Here is a 9950-nt window from a genome sequence, read left to right as displayed (position 1 = left end):
AAAAAGGTTTTATTTGTAATTAAAATTGACAGCTTATTAAGTCTCTCTCTCTGTCTCTCTGTGTTTGTGTGTGTGTGTGTGTATGTGTGTGTGTGTGTGTGTGTGTGTGTGTGTGTGTGTGTGTGTGTGTGTGTGTGTGTGTGTGTGTGTGTGTGTGTGTGTGTGTGTGTGTGTGTGTGTGTGTGTGTGTGTGTGTGTGTGTGTGTGTGTGTGTGTTTGTGTGTGTGTGTGTGTGTGTGTGTGTGTGTGTGTAATTAGCACCCCATAATAACAAGACCATATAAACAGACTCATTACAGAATGAAATTAAAATGAAATTGCTACATATAAGTTAATTAAAATTAAACACCGAAATTGTAATTATGTGAATCAAGAGATGCTATTGTAAATAACCGCATTTAATAAATGTAATTTTCAAATTAGTGTTAGTTCATTACTTTAGTAATTAAAACATCTCATTAAAGGTTCTAAACACCCCTCCCCCCACCCCCAAGAAACACACACACACACACACACACACACACACACACACACACACACACACACACACACACACACACACACACACACACACACACACACACACACACACAGGTGTCTTCACTAGTTTGAATGGTGATATCGTTGATTGTAGTCTTGTTGTGAAGATGAGATCATATAGCCTATTGGCTAATCAAGATGTTAATGGACAGTAGTGTGCTGTGAGAGATCGTCAGGTGTGCCATGGAAAATTCTTGTTTTTTTAAACAAATTCATTATTATCATCAGCAAATAATGCCTATGTCATTTTCTAGTAGTGTCTGCTGTTGACTGGTGTCCTAATCCTGAAATGATTCCTTATCACTAGGTGGCAGCAGGTAGTGAATTGCATTGTTGTATCTTCAGTAACCTAACAAAATAATGTCCATCAGCTGCCCGTCAAAACAGTCCTCCTGACATCATAGAGAATCTCTATGCTGATGTGAGTTAACTTTGCTAGCGCTGTTTCTTCATTAATTAGGTCAGAAAACCAAAATCCTTCCCTGAAACAGGTTTGTGTTTTGCTTACAACCTTACTGAAAAGTTAAAAAGAGTAAGGTGGTGGTATGATTGAGCACACCGTATGTTTGTTGGTCCGTGTGCTTTCTAGTCGAGTGAGGATGCCGAGACCCTTCAAGCCAGACTATCCAACTGCTGGTAAGCATTAGCCCGGTTTTAGGGAAAGAGGACAGCGATTACCTCGTGTTACCTCGCGGAGAAACTTGCACATTTGTCACAAATACCCCAGGGACGATTTCCAATCAGTTTTTATATGACCGTAATATCTTGCTTTGTAAAATTGTAGGCCTACTTTGAAGTTTATATAACTTTATATAGCTTCTTTAAGAAGTGAACATGTTAAGTGCACTTTTTATTTGAAAGAGGAAATATAAAATATGATTTAAAAATAGTTTTGTGTTTACTTGATTGCTATTCAAGACACTTTGTAGCCGTCTATATTAACAATATAGTCATTCTTATGAGAGTATAATTTGTTTTCATTATTTCATCATTTTTGGTTTTTCAAGGGGAAAAGTGTGCCTTGGCACAAAAAAGGTTGGGAAACACTGGTCTAATGTGTGTGTGTGTATTTTAGCGCTACTGTGATACTGTATGAGGCTTCCGGAGGGAGGTTTACTAACGCTCCACCATGATATTGTATGAGGCTTCCGGAGGGAGGCTTACTAACTTTCTACTGTCCAAATCACTTTCTAACTCCCCACCTCCTAGTCAACGCAACAGTTCGGGTATCGCTGAGCTAAAGGACCTGTCCGATAGGGACCTGTCCGATAAGGCTTCAGGACGTTTAGGCATGGTTTTGGTGTCGGCGCGATTCTCAAAAAATTCACCATTCCCCTTACTTGTTTTGCTGATATTAGAAAAACACACACATCAGCCAAAAAAGTGAATTTAAAAATCTCTAAATATCCAGTAAAATCACAACGCACATATACATACACACGCACACACACACACACACACACACTCACACAAACACACACACAGACGCTCACACACATACATGCACGCATGCATGGACGCATGGACACAGGCATGCACATACACATACACACGCACACGCACACACACACATACCCATACACACACACACACACACACACACACACACACACACACACACACACACACACACACACACACACACACACACACACACACACACACACACACACACACACACACACACACACACACACACACACAAACACACACACACACACACACATTTTCAGGCCTGCCCTCCCAAGTCTCTCTGCTGTTGACAGCCATACTTTAGGTCATCTGTGAAATACATGAATCTCAATATACCGACTGGAACCACACACACACACACACACACACACACACACACACACACACACACACACACACACACACACACACACACACACACACACACTTGTGCACGCGCACATGCACGCACACACACATACATGCACACACACACGCACAAACACACGCACACACACACGCATAAACACACACACACCAACACACACACGCTCCTAAACACACGTGTAGACAGTCTTTTTCTCCCTCTCTCTCTCATTCAATCACACCCACACCCACACATAACTGCACACATAGGACCAAACAGCTACTACGTATAGGCAATACTTCAACATTAACTTGCACTACGTGCACTACATACAGAAACGTACGCACACACACAGACACATACACACACACACACGCACGCACGCATGCACGCACGCACACATACCCACACACACACACACACACACACACACACACACACACACACACACACACACACACACACACACACACACACACACACACACACACACACACACAGGATATACAGAGTAATGAGTCAGAAAGAATGAAATGAGCAGTTAAATGCCCATTCCAGATGTGTGTGTGTGTGTGTGTGTGTGTGTGTGTGTGTGTGTGTGTGTGTGTGTGTGTGTGTGTGTGTGTGTGTGTGTGTGTGTGTGTGTGTGTGTGTGTGTGTGTCAGACAGAGAGGAGGGAGAAAGACAGAGAGAGAGAGAGTGTGTGAGAGAGAGAGCGAGAGAGATAGAGAAAGAAAGTAAAAGAGAGGGATCTATCCCATGTGTAGTTATGATAAATGTCCCTGTGAATGTTATATTGATTTATCTTGTGTAGTTAATTTTCAGTGGTTTTGTGCATTTACTATGTATTGTGTGTGTGTGTGTGTGTGTGTGTGTGCGCGTGTGCGTGAGCGTCTGCGTGTGCGCTGTGTGTCCTTTTCTGTGCGCGTGTGTGTGTCTGTGTGTCACCATTAATAGAATGCTGCTTAATCTTTTATCTCCTCGATACACCCATATAATTGCTTAAAGCTTATGCACACACACACACAAGCACACGCACACGCACACGTGCATATGGGTGGAACATTTCAATTCATTTCAGAGCTTTGGTGCATGTGAACTGGTCTGTGTTTTCTTAAGAAAATGAATTCTGCACGCGTACACACACACACACACACACACACACATACATACACACACTTGCACGCACATTCGCGCGCGCACGCACGCACGCGCACACACACACACACACACACACACACACACACACACACCTAGAAAATGAAACAAACGTCTTAAGTGAGCTAATACCGATTCTTTACGATTTAACAGTTCTGCTTTTCCTTATTAAATCTGCAGACGATGAAACAAAAAGAAAACAAACGCATGCGCACACACACACACACACACACACACACACACACACACACACTGAACAATGCTTGGTTCTGGTGCCATTGTTAAGCAAATATGAACCAAATGGGACAGAAATTGGCAATTGCTTAACAGAGTTCATGTGAGTGTAAAAGTTACCCTGTCTGTGTGTGTGTGTGTGTGTGTGTGTGTGTGTGTGTGTGTGTGTGTGCGTGAGCGTGTGTGTGTGTGTGTGTGTGTGTGTGTGTGTGTGTGTGTGTGTGTGTGAGAGAGAGAGAGAGAGAGAGAGAGAGAGAGAGAGAGAGAGAGAGAGAGAGAGAGAGAGAGAGAGAGAGAGAGAGAGAGAGAGAGTTTGCTGGTATATGTTATTTTTGAGTGTGGGCCTGTGTACATTTGTGGGTGGGTTTTGTTAATGTATATAGCAATATAGCAAAAATGCAGCCAGTTAAACGTAGATTTGAATGTTGAGGCCCGTGATTAAAAAAGAAGAAGAAGAAGAAAGCCACTTCAACCATATTGTTGTTGAGACACAGTGCAGCTGGTTAAAATAAAATAGACTCATGAAACTATTCTGGAATTACAACAAAATTGGATGCCCATCAGCAATATATTTCAAGTATTGGCGGCTATTAAGCATTTTTTTCTGATCTACGACATCTGCGATGTGTCTTCTCGCATTTGTTGGGAACGTCCTCACCGCAGTGCTTGTCCTTCTCTTTTTACTACGGCTACTGTAAAATCACCTCGCATCATGAAATGTATTTCCCGCATTCCCCCTTTACCGTTCCCATTCTTTCAACCAATGAATGCACACGAATGGGTCTGAATTAGAATATTCATAAATAATATTTAAGGGAGGAGGCAAGGCGGAGACCTGGGCCCACGTGTGCTTGTGCATGTGCGCAAGATTTCACGACAAAACCTGGTTACGCACTTATTGATTCATCAGGATTTTTTTGTCCGTAAGTAATTTTCAAGATTTTTGTCTCCGCACTTTTTTCGGTAGGAAATCCACACACTTTTTAGTACATGAGGCCCCTGATCACCAGAATCGCATGAATGAACAAATAGTGTGTGCTTTATCTAATACCACCCAAACAATTGCATGTTATCCGATGTTTATTGGCCATGAGATGTAAATATTCACCAGAGAGCCAGGGATAAGTATGTACACCCTTGCATTCAAAAGGTGTTGACCCTCCTTTAGTTGCATTAACCTTAACCAGACGGTTCTTGTAGTTGCAGATCAGGACTCCGTTTCTCGATTCTTGTCGTTGCTAACCGTCTTAAGTCGGTCTTGAGTTGGTTGTAAGTTGCTCTTGAGTTGGTCTTAAGTTGCTCTTGAGTTGATATTAAGTTGCTCTTCAGTTGGTCTTTAGACGCAAGACCGACCGAAGTCGCGACCAACCTTTGGACGTACGTACGTACGTTCTCAGACACGAGGAAGTCTTCGGAAATGCTTGGAGTGTCTCGCCTCAGCTCGGCTGCATTGGTCGCAATCAAAGTAGTGACGGCGTCATGATTCACGTGGCTGTCAGATACAATAATTACAACGCTATCAAAGTCCACAAATCTTAATCAACACAACCGTGCCCTCAAATCCATCCCTCTTCGACAGCAGAAACCAAATAATGCATTACATGTCACAATGTCTTATATTTTATTCCGGTTTTGCTAAATCAATTTACGATAAGTCTTCAGTAACTTCTCTCAGAAACCGGTGGTTGGTGGATGAGTGGTTGTCATGCCTTGACGGAGGGTAATAGCAATGATTCTAGACCCGAAGGGATAAATGTATGCATGGACTTTTAAATCTCTAACATCCATAATATTCTCCTCTGAGTCCGCTTGAGTTCTAATTTTCACAATATGTTGTCGCAGTGGGAAACAAATACCCACGCGCGCACAACGTGGTCGGATTGCGCACACATTGTGAACATTTCTACTATGTCATTGTTGTCTATAGACTACGCTACACGAACTCCAACCCATCGCAACCCTGGGAAAAAAGTGCAGCTTAATGAAATAATGTGAGGATAGCCTACTCTGAAAGGCATGCGACATCACATTGGGATCATTTGAATCATTGCACATTTACTTAACGCGGCCCGCTGTCATATGCGCGAGGCAGAGGGTTGAGAATATGGACACACACACACACACACACACACACACACACACACACACACACACACACACACGCGCGCGCGCTACTGATATGTCGCGCTGTCTTTGGGTCTCTGTTTTGGGTCAGATATGTGTAACCTACGTTGTTACCCATGTCTCTACCTTGAAGTGACGAACTGGTTGCTTGGGGCTTTTTACGACGATGGAAGAAAGGAGGGACAGCTGTGAAGGTGGTTGCTGGAGAAAGGGCGGTCTTACTGTAGTTGAAGTAATTTTTAAAAAGGCTTCAACTGTGGATACCCCAAGGGATGCCTTCATTGCGCTCTTCAGTGCGAGAGGGCACCAAATTAAGTCATTTCCCTTTGAACAACCACACAGAGTGGACAGTTCAATGCTGCTTGAAATGAACTGAAAGGAGTCGAGAAATAATAACAAAAAAATATTTGTCTGTTTGTCGTCTTTCTGCCAGCACGTCTTTATGCGCAACGGCTACAAGAAAAACAATTGCTATTATGACCGTCGCGCGTAAAGATGAGGAAGGGATAGATTTACGGATGCAATAGGGGCCGTCAAGCACAGTACACACGACATCTTCATGAAAGTCGTGACATAGGCCTACTCTTCCACATAATCATGTCACCGAAATCCACCTCAATTAAAAGCAATAACCATGTCGGTCTAAATAGGCATATCAATAGCCTAATCCCTCCAAATAACTTCACAGCAGCTGGTCAATGGAAACACGATGGCATGTAGCCTAATCGTGGCTGCCCTCTCACTCGCTGGTGGCAAGATTCCGCTTTCGGGTGAATTATCGGCTACAATAAGCGCAACGCTTCACATCCATGACATCTACATCAAAGTCCTCACATGTTAGTAAACAAAGTCATAACACAACATTGCGATATTTTTATGGCCACATGTGAGTAGGCCTATGTGTGCACAGTGTATTTCATTCCACCCCATGAACTCTGTCATCATTCTTTCTGAACACCAACACATTAGTATAGGCGCTCAACTCGTCACTGTGCTGACTACAACCACTTTCGCAGTGAAAGACTACAATAGTCTATTCGTAACAGAACTGCAACATCCACTAGGCCTACGTTTAGGCCTACATGATGTCTTTGATTCAGAATTAATAAATATGAATTACATAGGCCTATTCCTGTCGAGTGTACTTCGATCTTTTCTTTAATTCCGACTATTATTTCAAAACGGATATATGCTTTGTTAAGAATTTAAGTCAGTTAATTCTGAATGAAATGTGTCATGTAGGTAGCAATTGTCACAGCTGCGTCGTGATGCGTTTGGGCCCGGCCACAATAAGCTCACTGATTCTTGAAAGTTTGGCAAAAACATGTCCCTGCAGTAAAATATTAATTCTGTTGAAAATCAACTAAATTTTCACAAACAAAATGAACCCAGGTAATGACCAAGGGGTCTGTCACACGAATACACAGTTGTTTGAAATATTTAAGTGTAATTTTATTACTTTTCATGGCTATAAACCTGTCCACAGTAATGGGAGGATAGCCTACTCTGAAAGGCATGCGAGATCACATTGGGATCATTTTACTTTGCACATTTAGCCTACTTTACGCGCCCACCTGGTTACTCTGCGGGAGGCAGAGGGTTGAGAATATGGACACACACACACACACGCGCACACACACACGCACACACACACACACACACACACACTTGTCGCGCTGTCTTTGGGTCTCTGTTGTGGGTCAAATATATGTCTAACCGTTGTTACCCATATCTCTAACTTGAAGTGACTCAAGGCGCTTGCTGGAGAAAGCTCAGTCTTACTGTAGTTGATCAGATGTAGGCTATTTTTTTAAGCTTAAACTCTGTAAACCCCAAGGGATGCCTTCGGGCTGGCCTCTGACACTGCCAACACCCGAACGCATGTAGAAGAACTCTTAAGTGCGAGACAACAGCGAGGTCCTTCCCCACGCAGAGTGGACAGTTCAATGATGTTTGAAATGATAACTGAAAGGAATCGATCATTCTAAAATATATATTTGGTTGTTTATGTCGTCTTCCTGCCTGCACGCCCTTACGCGCAAAATAGGCTACAAGAAAAATAATTGCCATTATGACCTTTACGCGTAAAGATGTGCAGGAAGGGATGATGAACGGAGGGTCCGTCAAACACAGTACACATGACATCTCCATGAAAGTCGTTAAATACTTGTCAACGCAATCATGTCACCGAAATCCATCCCCAATAACCAAATGTCGGTCTACATATCACTGTAGCATAATCACTCCAAATAACTACACAGAAATGGCCGATGAAAGCGTGATGGCATGTATACTATCCTAATTCTCACTTGCTGGTGGTAACTGGTAACATATCCATTTCGGCTGAATTTTAAATTAAGCGCAGGTGCCTTATCTGCACAACAGTATATCCACTTCCACTCATCTCTCTCTCTCTCACTCTGTGTGTGTGTGTGTGCGTGTGTGCGTGTGTGCGTGCGTGCGTGCGTGCGTGCGTGTGTGTGTGTGCGCGCGCGCGCGCATCCAGGCTGGCGCGCGCGCAATTCGGGCATATTCGCAACTCTCTGCCTTCTCTCCCTCGTGCGCAGTGACAGTGGACCGTGTGGCTGACGACATTGCGAAGTTATTTGGTGTGATTTTATTGTGCAGTGATATGTACAGCGACATTTGGTTATTGGGGTGGATTTTGGGGGCATGATTGTCTTCACAGGTATTTAACGACTTTCATAAAGATGTCATGTGTAGCCTACTGTGTTTGACGCACCTTTCAATCTTCCTGCACATCTTCAGGCACAATGCTCTTAATGGCAATTATTTTTCTTGTGGCCTACGTTGGACGTAAGGACTTGCTGGCAGGAAGACGGCATACACAACCAAATATATTTAAAATTGTCTAATCATTGGACATTTTGTGTGGTAAAAGTTAGACGCTTGTGCACTTGGTGGCAGTAATCAATCACGGTCATTTGAACTCTGCCTGAACCTGCCCCAAGACGCTGAAATGTCAGGAGCAAGACCAACTTAAGAACAACTTAAGAACAACTTAAGACCAACCCAAGACCAAGCCGGAAGACTGTCTTACAAGCGACTTTAGACCTTGGTTACAACGTTGGTCTTAAGAATGAACAAAATGGCTAACGTCGTTAGCAAAGGCACTGTCGAGAAACGACCCCCAGATGGGCAAAACAATCAGAATGAATATTGTTAGCCTCTTCTTTACAAAACTGCCCCTCTTCAGCAAAGCTTCTGGCATGTCTGGAGTGAATAGTTTTGAGGACATGCCATATCATATCAATTGTTTTTTTGTTTGTTTTTTGTCAGGGCTTTGTCTTGGCTATTCCAGAATGTATATTCAATTGTTATGAACCTATTTTAAAGTCCATTTGCTTCTAAAATAGTTGTTGTCCTGTTTCAGACACACACACACACACACATGTGCACTTCAACTGTGTGACAGACTATCTCACGTTTTTCTGTAAAATATCTCAATACATTTGCGAGTCTATTGTCCCACTGATAATAGCAAACTGACAAGGACCTAAGGCACCAAGGAAATCCCATATAATGATGCTTCAGCTGCCATACTTCACACCTAATGAAAACTTTTGAACGAGTGCTGCGCAACTTTCTCAAACCCCAGGTACGCCACGCACTGGATCCTCTGCAGTTCCCCTACCAAGAGAACGTGGGAGTGGAGGATGCTATCCTGTATCTTCTTCACAGGGTACACGCTCACTTGGATAAGGGTGGCTGTGCTGTGAGAATCATGTTTTTTTTTTTTTTTTTTAACTTCTCCAGCGCATTCAACACCATACAACCACTGCTGCTGAGAGATAAATTGGTGCAGATTGGAGTGCAGCCTGGCCTGGTAACCTGGATCACCGATTACCTCGCAGAGCGGCCCCAGTTTGTGAGGATGGGGGACATTACATCTGAGACAGTGATCAGCAGCACAGGAGAGCCACAAGGAACGGTGCTTTCCCCCGTGTTGTTCACTCTGTACACAACGGACTTCAGCTACAATTCTGGGACATGCCACATGCAGAAGTTCTCAGACGACACTGCAATTGTGGGATTTATAAGAGACGACCAGGAA

The sequence above is a fragment of the Engraulis encrasicolus genome, chromosome 1 (genome assembly GCF_034702125.1).
Source record: "Engraulis encrasicolus isolate BLACKSEA-1 chromosome 1, IST_EnEncr_1.0, whole genome shotgun sequence".
NCBI lineage: Eukaryota > Metazoa > Chordata > Actinopteri > Clupeiformes > Engraulidae > Engraulis > Engraulis encrasicolus.
Note: the sequence above shows the minus strand (reverse complement) of the source record.